This window comes from Bidens hawaiensis, unplaced genomic scaffold (assembly GCF_021521415.1).
Source record: "Bidens hawaiensis isolate Kalapana, Puna unplaced genomic scaffold, B.hawaiensis_p1.1 tig00058206_1, whole genome shotgun sequence".
Classification (NCBI taxonomy): domain Eukaryota; kingdom Viridiplantae; phylum Streptophyta; class Magnoliopsida; order Asterales; family Asteraceae; genus Bidens; species Bidens hawaiensis.
In genome coordinates, this window is record NW_027500518.1 from 2,930 (window position 1) to 22,329 (window position 19,400).

The 19,400-nt window shown below is 39.1% G+C and overlaps 1 pseudogene; it reads left to right on the top strand.

Annotated features, from left to right (window-relative positions):
* The first annotated feature begins 9,262 nt into the window (after positions 1-9,262).
* On the top strand, positions 9,263-18,096 carry LOC143602251 (germacrene A synthase 1-like; annotated as a pseudogene).
* The last annotated feature ends 1,304 nt before the right edge of the window (positions 18,097-19,400 follow it).

A 19,400-nucleotide genomic window follows, 5' to 3' on the forward strand; every position in this document is an offset into this window, starting at 1 on the left:
GTTTTGTACAAGATGATTAAAAAGTTCCTAGCCCAGTTTATATAAATAACATTTTAGAGGTTTTTTATAACTTCGTACCATTATTGTAAATATTTTTATGTGCTGCTGTATAGATTTGTTGGAATTAAATATTACATTAAATCAATACGAACAAATGATAGAACCAGATGACTTATTTTTATAACAAGAGCTCAATAATATCAACTTTAAATTTAATGATTTAACTTTTTTTATTACTGGTTTGAGTGAAGTGTACGGTCAAGTTTATGTGTTCGATTTGCCAGTTAGAATACATATGATGGTTCTGATTTTATGCTCATGATTTGTTGTGAAGGTTGGTTATAATATCCGAGTTCTTACTTTCTTTATGTAGGCTTCTGATATTGGAAATGGTCACTACATATTGCATGTGCAAATAAATGGTAAACATTGCCATGTACATTTGTGTGTGTGTGTGTTTGGTTAGCAACATTTATCCATTGTCACTTCTAAATTATGTTTTCTTATTGTATGGTATGATAAAACAATAAATTGATGGGTTAAGAGGCATGTGTTCAGGTCAACCCACGAATAAGCTTTTCATGTTTGGGTCGTGTTCGGGATTAACCTATCAACTCGCGAACATGACCTGTTAACACCCATCTAGCTAATAAAGTTATGCTAAGAAAAACAAGAAAAATATAGTAACATTTTTAATTATTGAAAGAAATTTTGTAGTTGCAGCTAGATGTCAATTATACAGATTTTACTGGATGCGCGTATTTTGATTTCTTGTACTTTAGAAAATGTATAGGTGGTAAACTTCCGTATCATGAAAAACCAAGTTGCTAGCTAACCAAGCTTTTGTTACGTCCCCGTCGCGAAGCGGGTTAAATAGTTAGGTTACCGTTAACTCTTCGTAATTAGGTTACATACGTTTATGATTCAATGAAACTCGAGATATTCTTTAGAAGGTACACTTCTTTCCGCCTGAAAATTTCGATTACATTTGACTAAAAAGAAACATGGCAAACGTTTAACTAAAAAGAAACATGCCGAAAACTTTTGTCACATTTGACTTAACAATGATTAGGCTTACAAACGAAGTACCGAACCGAACATTTGACTAAAATAAAACATGCCAAAAATTTCCATCACATTTGATTCTATAAGGGTTAGGCTTGTAAACGAAGTAATAAACAATGCATTTGACTAAAAAGAAATATGCCAAAAAAGGTTAATTTGTATATGTTTGGGGGTTGCAACTTTTACTTGTGCTTGTAAAAGGGAATTTGATATAGTCATAGAATTTGTTTTTGAAGTGGATTTTTCTTATAAACGATATGTTGTTGTTGTTATTATTATTATTATTATTATATTTAACACTTTTTTTTATTTTCAGCGCAAAAAAAGGCTACATTTTGACTCCTTAGAGTCACAAGTAAGGTTGAATTGGATTGCATCTTTTTTACATCTTATCATGAAAATGTACTTTGTGGACCGGGACATGCCAAGTAGTAGGTTGGAACGGGTTCGGGTCTAAATGTGTTAAGAAAAATGAGCTCGGGCCATAACGATCATTAAAAAAATATATCTAAATGCATAACATATGAGTTATATTTCTCATTAGTAACAAACTTTGCAGGTTGTATATATTTTTTGTTAGCAAAACAAAATGAGCTAGGGCCATAACAGTCATTAAAAAATATATCTAATATATGCATAACATATGAGTTATATTTGTCATTAGTAACAAACTTTGCAGGTTGTAAATATTTTTTTGTTAGCAATGCAGATTTCAAACAGTACTATGGCATGTGAAGTTATGGGTTGGCCCGGCCTGACCCGACCCGTACAATTTTATATAATTTTAATGTTGGAGTTTGGTTAAGTAAAAACTAAAGTTGTATATTACTGCAAAATGGTAAAATCAATTTGACTTTTAAAATTCAAAATCACAAGTTTGTTGACAATATTCGAACAAGTATAATTTAGGGATACAAGAGAATTGGTTAAAATAAATGCAACTTTTATTTTGACCAAGTGAAAGTCAAACGGTGCATAGTGCATTTACAAAGTTATTTGGGTATTGTTAATTTATGTTGACATACTTATTGGTTCATGATTCAAATTCTTATTTCCTACATGAATATTCTTTAATTCATGTTTATTTGATGCTTGTTTTATTTAGTTGCCAAATTTCATAAATGAGGTGATCTTGGCTTGTTAACACTTCGCTGGCTTACAAACCAAGCAGGCTCCGCTCGGCTCATTTGCAAACAATCTGGTTTCAGGCTTCGGTCTTGGCTTGTTTACAACCCAATCTGGTTTGGCTAACTTACAAACCAAGTTAGATCGTTTAAAAACAAAGCTTCTTGGAGCAAGCCTCGGTCTTGGCTCGTTTACAAACTGATATGGTGATTATTATCAAACACGAACCCGTGTCCTGACCTTAATAATAATATGGGTTAATCGGGCTAACCTAAATGACACGATTATAATTGTTGATCATATTTAGCCCGACCCTAATTAGCTTATTTGGGTTGGGTCGGGTTAATCGGTTCCGGGTATTTAGGACACCCATAATCGGGGGTATGTGAATTCTTTATAATGGAATCCCATACTTCAAGTGATCATAATCAAGAGTACATAGAGCTGGACTTTTTTGAAGAAAATGTAGTAGTGACATTTTAAAAAGATTGAAAAAAGAAATTTTATAGACCATTTGTGAGAATTAGGGTAAGTTTGACTTTAATTGACTCAGATGTGATTTCACACGGTTCTATAAACGTATATGACTTTCCTGCTAGACCTGTTAAAAAAAATATGTATAACTATATTGTTGATGTTAGATTGAATTAGAGAAGATGTTTTAAAAAAGTTAAAAAGTCTTAAAAGTTGTTTTTATGGGACAATCATAGAGTTAGATTGAATCAGAAAGAGAATCTGGTGAGATGAGTATGATGCTCAGTTTGTTAGTATCTAAGTTTCAATTGTGCCATATTTGGCTTGATACTTTAAATTACGGGTCATATGTTAACATTGTGCAGTTTGACTTTTAAAAGTTAATATACAATTTTCAATTTAATATTTTTCATGCTCTCATTCATCATCGCACAAATATTATCACTTTGGCTGTTTCTTTAACCACTTATTTTCTTTATATGTTTATCACCATTATAGAATTTTTGGAAGTACAATATGGGTATATGTTAAACTAAAAATTTCTGATGTCATTTTTTGCTTTGTGACGAGTCACGATGAAAAAGTGTCGGTTTGGTTCGGGTCGAAACGAGTCACCTTAAAAGAGTAGGCTTGGATTTGTGGTCAAAAGGTGTCACTTTAAAAATGGTCATTTTAGTATCAACTTTGACTTTTTATGGTTAAATATGGTTTTTGGTCAATTTGAATTATTAGGTCAAAATTTACATGAATTTCCTGTGGTCAACTAACCATGCTGGTGGTCTCTTATTGTCATAATATATTAGCTAATATATGCTTGTTGACAGCTTAAGATCATTCTTGGTATATACCCAGTGACCAGTACACAGTTACAAAATCAATATATTGAACGCATTGTCTTAATAAAAGTTTTTGTTTCTCTAGAACTTAAGTACCAGGTAATTTATAACACCATTGATCCAATATATATGCATATGCGCACAATAAAATCACGGATGTCCACCACTTTACCCATTTTACAATTCGTTGACCGACAACTTAGTGGTCTTAATTTGAGCATTTCTTTATCTGCCGATTAAATTTCAAATCTAACTATTTACCAATTAACACACATTCAATCCTTTATTTTGATTAAAATTCAGAACACCGATACAAACCTATTTTATTAACAAATATTTCACAAAACACGATGTATCCAATGTATACGGATGTGTTAATATTTTAGTGCGCAACCCCTCCCAAAAAAAATCCACCAACCATATGCACACGTGGCAACTCGCTCGTACTGATAACCCAACAACACACAACATCAAACACTACAAATCAATACGAGAAGATAACTTGCGTGAACCCGCAGCAACACGCGGACACTTTTGCTAGTATTTTATAACAACTCATCGATCTGTTGGTCCACATTTGACACCCCCTATGCATAATGAAACAACTCAAATGATGCAATTTGTAACAATTGGGGTTACATTTCATTTGATTCTTTTGTACCTCAGTTTCCGTGTGACACAGCAATAATGTTTCGGATTCAGAAGCAACACCAAATGATTTTTCATGTTTATGTTTCTTTATCAAGAGGCTGTCATGACTAAAGTCAAGATTATTACTTGACGTGGCATAATTGGAGGACAAGTGTTGGGTTCTACACTCCTTGTAGCCATCATAAAGACATGTCTAAACCTAACACAAGTTGATTATGTAACATGTTAAATATTGATACTTTTTGTTAATGCTTATGTTTTATTTATTAAAATCCCACTATCCCACTATTTAAATGTTCTCCATGTTGAGTAGCGAGCATTATTTAGACACTCGAGAGTTCATTGATGTCGTTGGAGTTGTGCTTAAATCAAATCAGTGATAAGTTCAAGTTTTCAGTTTTACAACTCGTCGTAACGTGGCGGGTCTAAATACTAATTTATGATAAATGGAAAGAGAAATTGTATCCACTTTTCTTGAAGGTGTCATTACACCCTAAGTAAACTCTAAATGTATATTAGATGTTTTGATAGTGCGATTATCTAATAAGTATAAAAGAGAAGTTCGGTGTCACAAATCTTATTTTAATTGGTTTTTCTTTGTTAACTAAATTAGAAATAGAAGTTGTTAACATGATTTGATTTGCTTTGGTGGTAAGAGGATCATGTTTCACATTCGCAATTCGAGTTCAAGCCTTTCCACTATCAAATCTCATCCCTCTTATTTCATTATTTCATTATGTTTCACGTTGCTTCGGGCCGGAAAATCTAGGAACTGTGGCGGTTCTTTCGCCGGTTTCATTTTCAAGTGTTGCTGACACTCAATACCTTTAGGGTATGCAATAGAGATTCATGTCAAGGGTAGTTTCGTAATTTTATGTGTAGAGAAAAACGTTGTAATCATTAACATAGTTAGGTTTTGTCATATGCTAAGACTAATTTTCGTCGCTTGAGGTCAAAATAATAACTTCATTGACACATCTACACTAAGTTGAATTGATAAAGCAGATTTCGGGTCTAATTTTGTTATTTTGCATATGTAATCCAGATTTGATTGCCATAAACCATAGGTAAAACCAATTACTATGACCTGATAAAACAATAATAACTATAGTTACACTTCTAAAGTAATATGACTTGGTATAAAAGAATAAAGTTCACGGGTGATTTCTGAATTTTACATATATAGTTAAAATTAAAAATACTGAGCCAGTGTTTACCATAGTATCACGTCGGTTATAACAGCGTGGTTGTCACATTTGTAGAAATCCTTTGCTGATCTGATCTGCTTTACCATGCTTGAAGTGCTTGCTTCTGTCTTGAAGGCTTTGTTCATACAGAGGTGTAATACCATGCCTATTTTCACCAGCAATGACATCTTTTATGGTAGCCATGCAGTTAAGTAGCTTGTGCTGCATCAGAATAGGTTTTTAATGAGTGATGCTTATTAGAGTATCCTGTTGTGTGCATAATTTAGGAGCGTGGCCATATCGGTGTTTCACTGTTGAATAGATTCATAGTTGCGGATATTGTTACATCTGACTCATGTGCCTGATGTGGGTGGACAATGGGGATTGAAGTTCAGCTCTTCCAATCTGTTTGGGGCATACATTATAAACCAGTCACCCGAGGTTGTTTAATTGTTAAGTAGCGTGTTAGCTAAAAGCGCACATGTAGAATCATTTAAGGTTTCAAATTTGACTCAATGAAAGTTAAAACAATTTTAGTTAAACTGGTTAAACATTTTAAAAAAAATAGATAAAAAATAAGAAATTTATCGCAGAACCTGTTTAACAGGATTTGTTTACTGATTAGTATGTTAATTTGAAAGGCTTGGGCTCAGTTTGCTGTTTCGGTCCGTTAAGCAGTCTATGAAAAACTTGAATATAGTAGATACGAAATTTTTAGAGATCAGAAAAAAAAAATATGCTGAAGTCATTTAATAGAAATGTAGCAGAGCCCGTTTAGCAATAGTTTCACAACAGACTGGAAAGTTACATCTTTGATGAAAGATGACTCTGAAAAATTGGGAAAAGTTAAGTAATACTTCATACCGGTTTATGAGCTGTTGCAAATCGGGGATAGCTAGGTTGACATTTATTGTTGTTGTTGGGCTTGAGCTGAGTTGCATGTCATCTGCTATTCTGCTTTGAGAGAGATCAAATATCAAATTCCATGGATGCAATACGGCTTGTTGGAAGTGATTTATGGGAAGATTGTTATTGAGCGACTTACGGATGTTGATGGACTTTTGACAATGCTCGGTGGTTCTTCAGCTGCTAGTTTAATTCATTAAAGGCTTTGTGTATTTTGAGGCCATAAAGTCAGCCGTGGACGTGTTCAGTTTAATGGAAAATAATGCAGAACTGTTAGATTTTGGTATTTCTAACAAATAAGCAAGGACGGTTTGTTTATATCTGATGTTGATGCCTGTCATTTTTCAGATCTAGGTAAGTCTTTTTGTCTTCTTCAGTGCATCAGAATGTCGAGTTTTTGGTATTTCTAACAAATAAGCAAGGACGGTTTGTTTATATCTGATGTTGATGCCTGTCATTTTTCAGATCTAGGTAAGTCTTTTTGTCTTCTTTAGTGCATCAGAATGTCGAGTTTTTTGCTGCCGCTTCAATTGAATCTCCTTGAAACCAATTTTTTTTGTTATTTAACATGAAATGAATTGGTAACTATTTCTGATATTATAAAGTGCACTTACGTTGATGTCTACCAATAAGATGCATGTTTTAGGTCGTCTAAAAGGTTGCCATTTTCTAACGATCCAGATCTCAAGTGGTGCTCGTTTGATCCATCACACATTTCAATGATCTACCTGCATAAAAAAAAGCAAAGACCGTTTGATCCATCACGTATTTCAATGATTTGGCTGCAAAACAAAAAGAAAGGAATTAAAAAACATAAATAACTAATTTCAGTGGTATGTTCCAACATGCATCTACACAAATCAAGTTGGAGTACATTTGCATTGATTACCTAACAATTGTTAACTAACATTTATGATATTAATATTGAATTTTTGTAGGTTATGTAAATTGTTTCACACATGATTAACAAAATTAAAGAGAATTTATATGTGCAAAACCCCATATAAACACTCCTATCATTGTCGACCACCTGATCATGAACTTCTAAAGCCAAAACGTTTACTCAACACGAATCAGAATTTGATCTTGTTCTTGACCTTTTTCATGAAATCTGATATTCGTTAATATCCATAGATAGCTACAATATTAGTTTACCTAAAACTTATACAAGAATAGCTACTGTATACATATCACAATAGCTCGTTTGCACATACAACATTAAAGCTTTAAATAAACACATGTCTTTTACCAAACTCTTTGTTTCACATAAATAACTACCACATAAATTCTATACTACACCCCAAATAGCAGTAATAATCAATGCACACATAAACAACCAAAAATACACAACCTTAGTATCTTACTGATTAAATTTGAAAGCCTGCTAAGATCATAGCCTGCAAATAAAAACAAAAATATTTTAAATATGTGGCAAGCAACAGTAACCACCTATATATATATATATATATATAAAATTAAATCTCTTTTTTTATCCTTAATATAGAAGCACATTAAGGATGCATGTAAGTCAACTGAACAATTCATTAGTATTCTTATGCTTACTATATCAGCATGCAAAACTTGTAGATCATTTCATATAGTTTGCAAACCAACATATAATCAGGTATACCAATATCCGAATCATCAATTACAATCGACAAACCCAAACCACCACCAAACATATAAATCAGAACATAATTGTTCGAAATTAACCCAAAAGTAAAGACAAAAGTACAATTACGAAAACGCATATCGAACCACTACAATAACCCAACAGCGGAAAAGAAAACACAACTCAATTAAAAGTAGTAATGGTACCCTAACCTGATCACCGAAAACCATATACAATTAATTGTACACAGAGTAGCATGCAATTCAGGCGATCAATCTATTTAGGTCACAAAAATGTAAAGGACGGGTGGTATACACGTGGCACACTGCTCAAAAGAAAAAACCTATGCAGCCTGGAATTAAACCCGTACAAACTACCGATATAACTAAAAGATAACAATGACCATCCGATCACAACTAACTTGCTGTTTGTTCCCCACAAATATCTAATATAAATAAAATCTACTTTCCTATTTCCATTCGTCAAGCTTTCCTTTTATATATAATTATAATATAACTATAATCACTTTAATAGTGTCACGAGCTTTTGAGTGATCTGTATTTCGCTTAAAACTGCGGTGTTACAAGAATCAAGCAGTGTAATTATATTTAAAAGTAGTGTAATTACACTACTTGTTTATCACATTTAACACGTTAATTATATTTAGTTTTGATCCAAACCCTAGATATAGATACAGATATAGATATAAATATAAAATATAGATTATGCATTTCAAATAAAGTTTTGCATACTTTTTTGGTTATACATATTTGATTATATTTTTTTCTTTGTGACCCAACCCAACCCGAACAACCGAATTAGACCAAAACCAATTATATGCTGATTACCTGACCCGAATGGCCAAATTAAACAAATGAATTTATATAGCGATCTTAGTACGTACCGACCACAAAAAAAATTTGACCATGTGAAAAAAAAATTGGTCACCACTAGCTACTCGTAGATAAATGGAAGTTAGAAGTCTCTCGAATGGTCGACAATGGTGGAATATGGCCCTTGAATTTGACATACAGGTCTCGTCAATTGTTTTATTTAACGTCCCTGATTCGCATGGTTGATAAACAATATTAATTTATTGAAGATATTCAGTTGGATTTGGAAAACGTTTTATTTGTCTTAAAATAATATTAATTGGATCCGGAATGGCAAAACAAGGAACAGAATATAAATAATTCAAGTTGTTTTTTTCCAACATTTTTACTATTATTGGCTATATAATGTTGACTATCAAAACCTAATGGCATATTTATTTTTTTATTAATACACTTGAGAAACCCACTTCTTACGACCAACTGAGTGCACTACAAATACCCTTGCACTACTTTGGAGTTTCGACATCCAACACCTTCAAACAAACCACATTTTGAGGCTAACTACGTCAAGAAATGGCAGCAGTTGGATTCAGTGCTATAGCCAAAGCAAACACCGAGAACAATGCCGGGCCGGTGTGTCCTTTGGCCAACTTTCCTCCTAAATGGGGTGATATGTTCCTGTCATTCTCTCTTGAAAATTCGGTAAGATTTCTCATCAAAAGAATTTAAAAATCCAGTATTGATAAATAATATGTACTTGACTAGATAAATGATCGATACATAAATTAAATAATAACTATAACAGATAACAAATTCGGTAACTATACATTGCATGATATTTGTTGCTTTTGACAATAACCGTGTATTCTTTTGTAGATAATGGAAGAATATGCTAAATCCATGGGAGAGCCAAAAGAACAAGTGAGAAGACTGGTCATGGATCCAACAATGGACTCAAATAAGAAACTAAGTTTGATATACACCATTCATCGTCTCGTCTCGGTTTGACATATATGTTCTTGAAAGAGATCGAAGGCCAGCTTGATAGACTTTTCAAAGAGTACAATAGTGTCAGGAGCGGGTCCTTTGGCCACGCCAGAGCCGCTAGCAGAGGCAGCATTGCCCGCGCCATCATCGCCGCCACCAGCCCCTTCACACTCGTCAAGTAATTTCTTTAGAGCGCCGAGATCGGGCTGATCAGCAAGCAAGGCTATCTGCAAAGCATAAGGAAAAGTGTGAGTACAAAAAGACTAGGAAAATAAGTCAAGGTAAACTCATTAAGGTTAAAATACCTGCTCAAGGATGGGAATGGGAGTATTCAAATACTTCTCCCCCACCTCGGCCATGTCCGCGCAGACAACGTCGAGCTGATAAGGGTAGTCGGATGGGTTCTTCTTCAGCATGCTATATTCACAGCCATCCTTAAACCCTTCAGCTCGACCCACCAAGCGCGAGGCAGCGTTGCAATCCATCACAAGGGTCTGAAACTCGTCTGAGTATTTCATCGCATAAGCGCAACGAGTCATACCCTGTGAGACTAGCCATTGGCGATCCTGCGCGAGGGAAGAAACAGACGTCTCAAGAGCAGGAATCTGAGAGTTTAACAACTCAACAGTTTCCTTGGTCTGTTTCAGCTCCTCTCTGTCGGACGCTGCTGCCGCCAAGGCCTCTTTCCTTTCCGCTCGTGCAGCATCGAGCGCTTCTTGGCTAGACGCTGCTGTCGCCAGGGCTTCATCCTTCTCTGCCCGCGCGGCCTCAAGCTTCTTCTTCAGGCGCGCAACCTCACTCTCTAATGAAGATTTGTCAGTGATAGACTGCACAAGTGCTTGGTCACGCGCCTCTGCATCCAGCTCCAAGTCGCGCACTCGCCGCGCATACTTGGCCGCGTCCGCCTCTGCTGCCTGCAGCTTCTCCCGCGCAGCCTGCAGCTCATGCCCGCGCTTCACGAAGGCAGCGTTGGCACTTGCTCGGTTCTCGCTGAGTTCTGCTTGGAGTTTCTCAGCTCTCTCTCGAGCGTCAGAAAGATTCCAAGCAGATACCTTAACCTCGTGCTTGGCCTCCGCAAGAGCATCATGCACCTTTACATAATCATAGCGAAGCTCTTGGGAGGCAGCAAAGAACGCTGACCCAGCGAAAAGATGGTCGTTGAGCAAGTCCACGCGGGCGCGCTCCTCCTGAAACCTCCTTTCAGCTGGAGGCACGGAGTGAGCCCAGAAGTCTTCACACACCCCCATGGACTGAAATGAGCTATCTTCAGTAATATTCCATCTCGGGCGGTATATGTGATCGGCTTCCTGCAAACACAAAGCAACGTTCTAGTCATCTAAACACTAATATGGAAGTCCGCGCAGCGGAGCAAAACGAACTTATACCTGCGGGGAGCAAGCAGAAAAGTCAGCGCCAGCCCCATGAGAAGACTGCGCCACGAAATCTCGTGGTGCTACAGGGCTTGCGCGGCCGCCATCGGAGTCTTCAAAATGGGCCTCCTCATCTTCCTCTGTAACAGGCCTTTTCTCCTGCGACCTGGAAAAATCAAAACCAGTCTCGCGAGGAGAGCTGCGCGCAGGAGGAGGTGAGGGAGGTCTCGACGCCGCGAGATCAGCGCGTAAAACAGCCTCCTGCTCCTTAGTAATCCCAATGAGGGGAAATTCAGTGCTTGCAGGAGCAGGAGCAGAACCAACGGCGCTGGCGCCGGCGCCAGCAGTGCCGCCATCAGCTTGTGTGCCAGCTATAATGCCTATGAAAAAACCAACAAAGAGAAATGATTCAAGACTTGATCTAAAAAGAAAAAAGTCAGAAAATAAAAGCGCAATATATACCTTGGCGCACCGCCGTTCGCGAGTTAAACATCGCCATGAAGTCCATTTTCCCCCTTTTTGAGGGCAAAACAGGGGACTTCAAAGCAACCTTCGGCGCAGCCTCGGTACCTTGTTGCGCCTGAGGTTGATCCACCAAGGTCGCCGGCTCTACAAACATTTGAGTGAGCAAAGATTCATTAATAACTCTATCGGAATCACGCTCATAAAACCATAAAGTATAAACAAAGTATACCTGTTGAAGATGAAACAGCAGGCGCAGCGCCGCTTCCCTTTTCCGCCGCGCGAAGAGAGGAGGTGGCGGCACCATACCTCGTGTGGACAGGAGGACTGCCCACACCTTGAGGCAAAGAAGACAAGGAAACCTTGGAGGTAAACCCCTTGGTTTTCTTAAGTCCCTTCGCCTGAGTAGGAGGATCCTGAGCAACAGGGGCATCATTTTTCTTCTGTTTTTTACTGGCCCCTGCGCCAGTTTTCCCTTTAGCTTTACGCTTGAGTTGTGGTACCTCAGCTTCCTCCTCCACCTCTTCTTCCGCGAGCTCCAGCTCATAGTTCTCGAGCGCATCTACAATACGTGCAACAGAAATGTTAACCAAATTTGGTATTCTAAAGGCATAAGCATAAGTACAAAGGCCTACCAGGCGCATCGCTGTCAAAGCAAAATCCCAAATCAACAGGGATGACCATATCAGCGAAGCGATCGGGGAAGCCAACTTCCCCAGCGCCCAGCGCGACAGAGCCACCCTCCATATGCTCATCATAGGCGGCGTGGACGTACTCTTTGCTTACTGCATAAAACAAGAAAAATGATATCAGCAAAACGAATTATGTTCGCGCAGAAATAATGCAATGAGCTAATAACTCACATAATCCATCAACTTGGATAACAGGCTCAGTCGCGCTGTCGGCCCACCTCCTGCTCATGCCAACCCCCACCAGCGCCTCCTCACAAATATTCTTGGCGGGGGATGGTTCAGCAGTCAACTTATTAACCCATGCGCCAGTTGGGTTCTTAAAAACATTCACATCCGCGGGCGCAGAAGTGATCGCGCGCATGGTCATGCGGATGGGAATCACACCAACCTTAATATAGAAAAATTTCTCAGACCAGTCATGAAGGCTCTTGAAGGAAACAGTGCAGCACTTGACCTTCTGACTGCGAGGAACGAATGAGAACCAAGAATCTTGGATTTTTGGCTTATAAAAAAATTGAAAGCGCCGAGGGGTTGGCTCCTCGCGCTGAGCTTTGCACATGAACTCAAAATGAGTCATGCGCACAAGTCCAAAAGGATGGACTTGGGATATGTGAATCCCATAAAATTGAAGCAGCGCACCCATAAACCTTGTCATCGGGAGACGAAGGTTGCAGTGAGTGAAAAAATGGCAATATAAGGAGATATAGCCGGTGGGCGGATCTGCCGCCGTTTGCCCGGCCGCCGGGAGCATACAGCCGTACTCAGGGAGAAAACCCTGAGAGGCCATGAGACTGTCGAAATCAGACTGTCTCAACTTGCAGGGAATCTCATCCCACCTCTTCACTGTCTTGCCCTTCCCCACCTCCTCCGACGAGGCCTCAGCAGCCCGTTTTCCCTTGCCGGTCTTCTTCAAAGTGGACATGACTAATGATTTTACACGGCGTCTGCTGGGGGAGATTGTGGCGTCTGGGTTATCAGACATACAACTGTGAATCAAACAGAGGTTACTTCAAGAACGGAAATCTGGAAGCAAAAGACAAGCTCTTAATCGGAATAAAAATGAAAGAAAAAGCTCTGAAATAACAATGAAGATGAAGAATAACAACTCAAAAGGCTTGCTTTTATAGGCCCAGGAGAGAGAGAAACAAGTACTGATCAGAGTTCACGCGCCCCCACTCGCAGGTGCAGGCCAACGCGAGCGCGACACGTGTTCCTGACACTGTGTGAGGTTACATAAAAGGGAACGAAACAGGTACTGATCAGAGTTCACGCGCCCCCACTCGCAGGTGCAGGCCAACGCGAGCGCGACACGTGTTCCTGACACTGTGTGAGGGGACATAAAGGCAACTGTAGCACCTCGAGCACACGAAAAGTCTGACACGTCTCCATCTCTGACGCATGTCAGCACCAACCAACCGCGTACATGGACGATTCATTTCAACCACAAGGATAGAATTTCGCGCAACGATGAGAAATAAAAAAGGAAAAGACAAAACCCTATCAAAAGAGAACTATTAAGTCTAATATCTATCTTACCTCGCTCGCGCGAGACAAGACACGCATTAGACTGGGGGGGGCTTGAAGAGGTATGTACCCGCCTTAACATCGAGCGGGGCGGATCAACCCACAAGATATAGACAAGAGGCTTGAAATCAAGATATCATGAAGGCACAAAGCCAAAACCTATGCGCACGGCGCATATCACATATGCTCACGCATCACGTATGCTCACGCATATCATATATGCTTACGCATCACATATGCTCACGCGTATCACATGCTCGCGCACCATATATGCTCACGCATATCACATCTGCGCGTGGCGCATCTGCGCGTGGCGCATATCGCATGCTCACGCATCATAAATGCTCACGCATATCACATCTGCGCGTGGCGCATATTACATATGCTTGCGCATATCACATCTGCGCATGAAACATCTGCGCGTGAGAATAAAGAGAAGACTTCGCGCATCCTCAGGATAGGTGCATATCACACGTGTACATAATCAACCTCGTCCTTATCCAAATCAGGATAAGGACAACCTTGATTGTGCTCGTCAGACAACCTTCCAGAAGGTATCCTTTAAGGAATAAGAATATGCTGATGTTGACAGCTGCCAATGAAAGGTGGACAACTCAGCAAAACCCATGTGCTACCACGTGATTGCACATGGGTCAGGTAAAATGCCTGGGTCAGAGAATAATCAATGAAAAAGCACCAGGTGTCCTAAGGACACCTGGTGCTTTTTCATTGATTATTCTCTGACCCAGGCTAAGGACACGTGGCGCAAAGCAATAGGAGGAGGCCAAAAAGGCCCTAATGGGATCTGAGCCCAATCAGTGGAAACTCTAACACTATAAATACCACACTACCTCCACAAGGGGAGGTAAGTAAGAAAATACATTTCAATTCCTTACTCACTCTCAGATTATTATTATCTTCTCCTACAATCACTTATTCTCACACCGGAGGGTTACCCCAAAGAGGACCCCTCTGTCCCTTTCTGAGGGGTAAGTTCACGGTGCTGCTCGTTTTGTAGGTGGAAGAATTCATACTCCGGAGAACCATCGGTGAAATAGCATACTCATACCCGAGGAAAGTTGATCGTCTACTAGTGAGCCGATCCACGTTTCTTCATTGATCTACATACAATTTCGATTAGCTTTCAAGCTTTTCAACACCTTGGTTACAAAATGCCTTGTGGTAAAAGACTAAAATCACAAAATAATAAACCATATATATATAGCGATGCATGCTAGAAATTTCTTACTATTGGAATCGTATAAAGAGAAAAAAAAAAGTCCCTAAGCTACTAAACTATTTGCATATGCATGCATGGGTTAGAGTATCCTACAATCTATTATATATTATTAATGGACTATATATATATATATAACACTACCAAAAAACAAAACTTAGTCAAATACATCCCCTAGCATATTCCTGTTAACGCAATCTTTTATAATTTGTTACCAAATTTGTGACCATGTAAATGTTTTTAACAAGTTCAAGGACGTTGGCACGAATACATTCAAGGAATACATTACCAGTGATGTGAGGGGTATGTTAGGCTTATACGAATCTGCACAACTAAGATTAAAAGGAGAAAAGATTCTGGATGCCGCCTCAGCGTTCACAGAAACTAAACTGAAGAGTTTAGTAGATACTTTAGAAGGCGATGTCGTGTTAAAAGTTGTATTATTTTTATCTAATACAATTCAATGTGTATTTTTAATGAGGTTTGAATAAATGGGCTTGTAACTTGCTGGACACTAAATGGGCTTGGAGACTTGGATGAGCTAGACTTGTAGCAGATTGCAGATGGGCTTGTAGCAGGTCCAAGTTGTAGCTGATCAGAAGTCTAGTTTATAAAACGTGAATTAGATTTCTTATTTCATCATCACTGTAAACAAACACTCTCTCATATATTGATAGATAGAAATTGCTGTAAGGTCTAGGGTTTGGTTCTGGTTGTATTAAAGAGCTGTTACTCGTTAGACTTTGGATATTATTGTAGCAGATCATATATTGTTGATCTGTGGAGATTTCTTCGGTTGTAATTGTCTGCGGTGTTCGATTATTGATTCAGATTAATAAATGTTTAATTTCTGATAATCATCTTTTGACATGTCGCACAACAGGTGAAAGCCATCCAAAAATTCTACAAGCTTCAGAGTTAATTTCAAGACTCCAAGATGATGTTATGACTTACCAGGTAACTAATTAAATTTTCTATAAGCCATAAAAAGCAATTACAAACTAACTTTTACTATAAAGATTATGTATATTCATTCTAACAATATGAATACTTTCTTTAATTATCTCTTAGTTCGAGCGTGAAAGAGGACAATCAGCCACCGGCGTTGATGCATACATCAAGACCTATGGTGTGTCGGTGATAGTCGGTTAATTTGTATATGTTTTAGTTCGTTTATTATTTAGTTTTAACTGTTTATTTTAGAACTATCGATACTTCATGCGTGTTTAATTGAGTTTCAGGTCATAGGTGTTAAAGTACTCAGTATGGACCTGTTGTGACACGGAATGAAGACCCGGGATGTCCAGCGCGCAAAACGAGAAAAATAATGAAGATTGCTGTGGCAGGGTCCCATCGCGGTACGCGATGGGCCTGCTGAAGTACCCATCGCGTACCGCGATGGGTAGTAAATTAAACGTTGACCTTTTGGTCAATCGCGGTACGCGATTGACCTTTGAAGACCCGTCGCGGAGTGCAGACGGGATTTTTTTGTTTATAACTTCTTTTTCATCAACAAGAAACCCTAACTCCGTTTTTACAACCAAGAGGCGATTTCCAGCAGTTCTATAGGCGATTTCCACTATCCTAGCTCGTGTCAAGACCATATCTATGATCTATATCATCCATATTGAAGATTCGATGATGTCGTGGCTCGGCTAATCTCCTAGAATCGCACCGAGATGTATAGTTTGTTACCATTTACAGTTTTTCTCATGTGATTAAGAATACTTATGTTTGGTTATTGAAGATTGATATATGATTATTGATGTTTAGTATTTCTGTGTGTTCGGTCGGTTTAGGTTTACGTTGGTCTGAACGATCTGTTACCAGTTGCTAGATAATTAGTCATATAACTGTTTGGTTAGATTGAATACGATAAAACGTACAATTACCCTTAACTGAGTCACACTAGCAAGGACTGTTTGATAACCAGTGCCGTGTGTAAAGTAATTGTTGACGTCTAAGGTTTTGTCTGGTTGATCAGTTTTCAGTTAATCGTTAATAATCAATCTGTTAGGTTGCATGAGATACTGTTTGGTTGCTTACTTGAATTCCCAGGTGTGGTTTGCTTTGTTAATTGTTTGAAATTCGTTTACTTGTTCGTTGCTTAGTTCTCTTAATTTAAAATATTGCTTGTGTGATCAGCACTAAAACCATTTACTGCATAATATTAAATCTGTTACACGAATTGCATTGACCACATACTCCTTGTGATACGATACCCTACTTGCTCTAACTATTTAGAATAATTAGGTTTTTGATTGACTTAAACGATGGTCATCAAAATGGCGCCGTTTCCGGGGAGTTAGTGCGCTTAGTGTCTTTCGTGTTAATTGATTTTTTTTTGTTTATTTTAATTAAAATTTCGTTTTTAATTTTCAGTTTTAGTTAAAATTTTATTTTTTTGTATTTTACGCGGGTTGTGTTAGTTGTGCAGATAACATGTTTATGCGCACCCGCCATTTGGGCCGACAGTCTCCGTTAGTTTACGAGCCCGAAATCGAGAGGGTAGCTCGGCAGAACCGAATACAGAACAGAAATTCTGAGATGGAAAACCAAAACCAGAACCAAAACGAAAACCAGAACCAGAACAATAACAAAAACCAAGACCCACTTCCACGAACCAACATGTTTCACCCTAACAACATACCCGACCCACCAAACTTCAATAACCAGAATAACCAAAACAACTCAGCTCGTGCATCCAGAACCCGAAATCAAAACCGAAACCGAAATCCTAACCGAAACTTAAACCTCGACTTTAACCAAGCCGGACCGTCCACACCAAACAATAACCCCAACCGCCGAGTTCGGATAAATATTGATGATGTTCGATCGAGTGTTCCGACTGAAGATGAGGATGAGGGTGAAGATAATAATGGAAACGAAGGTTTTCGGGCAGCTGATGATGAGGTAGACATATGGGTTAGAGGTAATCGGGCAGCTGAGCCCGAGAACGAGGTTGGTGAACCAGAGATTGAGGGTGATAATAATTATGAAGATGAAGCGGAGGAGCCTGTTAATCGAAGAAGGGCTGAACCAGCTAACAGAAACGGAAGGGATCAAGGCAGGGTGAATCGGGCGGAACGGGCTGAAAGAGTTAACAGGGGCGGTATGGGAAACCCGGGGGGATGAGAAATTACATAGCCCCGGCCCATGGTGTTAACAGTCGGTTCAGACCGGCTATCTCAGACGGAGCATCCCCGTTGGTTCCACAGGAACGAGTGCAGGGACAGCAGACTTTTAAGTCCCGGCCATCTTACATCAACATTGTTCCTCACTTCAACGGGATGGCTTCGGAAGACCTGTATTCACACTTAACCGATTTTTCGGCTATTTATGGGTCCATTGGTGATGGTACGTTCGATCAGGATGAAGTCCGGTTGAGGTTATTTCAGTTCTCATTAAAAGACAAAGAGAAACTGTGGTTTAACTCGTTACCAACACACAGTATCAGAAACTGGGCCGAGATGTAACAAGTCTTCCTAAACGAGTTTTATTCACAGTCGAAGACTACCGAGGCCTGTTCAGACATTCGTCACTTTTCACAGTTACCAGGTGAGTTATTCCATGAAGCTTTTACCAGGTATAAGGATATGATCAGAAAATGCCCACATCACCAAATCGAACTATGGGAACTGGTAAAGTGCTTTGTTGATGGTTTGACATACGAGGACCGAAAGCATCATAAGGCCTCGTGTAATGGTCTGTTGTTGAATCAACCTGAGGAAGATGATTGGGAATTTTTAGAGTTCATGTGTGAAGATTCAAAGGCAGAAGCAGCAGCTGAAAGACGAAACGTGGTAATTCATCCAGATCAGTTAAATCAGTCACGAGTGAGTCTGAAAGAATTGCTGAGTTAGAACGTGAACTGGCTGGGTACAGAAAGGGTAAAAAGAAAGAGGTCGGGAAAGTTGGTGTTAAATTCCCGGTCTGTGAAGATTGTGGTGAACTCGGGCACAAAGTAGAAAATTGCCCCGAGTTTTATGATGACGAGGAGGATGATACCGAGGAAGTCAGTTATGTTTACGGGGACTCCAAAGGCCAAGGATTCAATTCGAACACATATCACCCAGGCCTGAGGAACCACCCGAATTTTCGTTACGGGAACGCGTCTTCTCAGCTGAACCACAAATTTCAGGGATCGAGTCAGAACAGATCGCAGGGTAATTACCGCCAGGGTGGTTATCAGCAGAGCTCGAGTAATCAGAATCCGGGGTATAACAGAGACAGTAACCGGGGTGAAAATTTTTCGGGTAATCGGGATCAGCAGAAACGGTCCTCGGGTAATTCGGATGAGTCAGTACACTCAAAGTTGGATGCGTTATTGAAAGCTATGACAGATCAAAAGGCCGAGACGAAGCAACAGTTCGAGTTACGGGATAAATCATCGGAGGCGATGATGAAGCAAATTGGTCAGCTCGCTTCAGACATGGCGA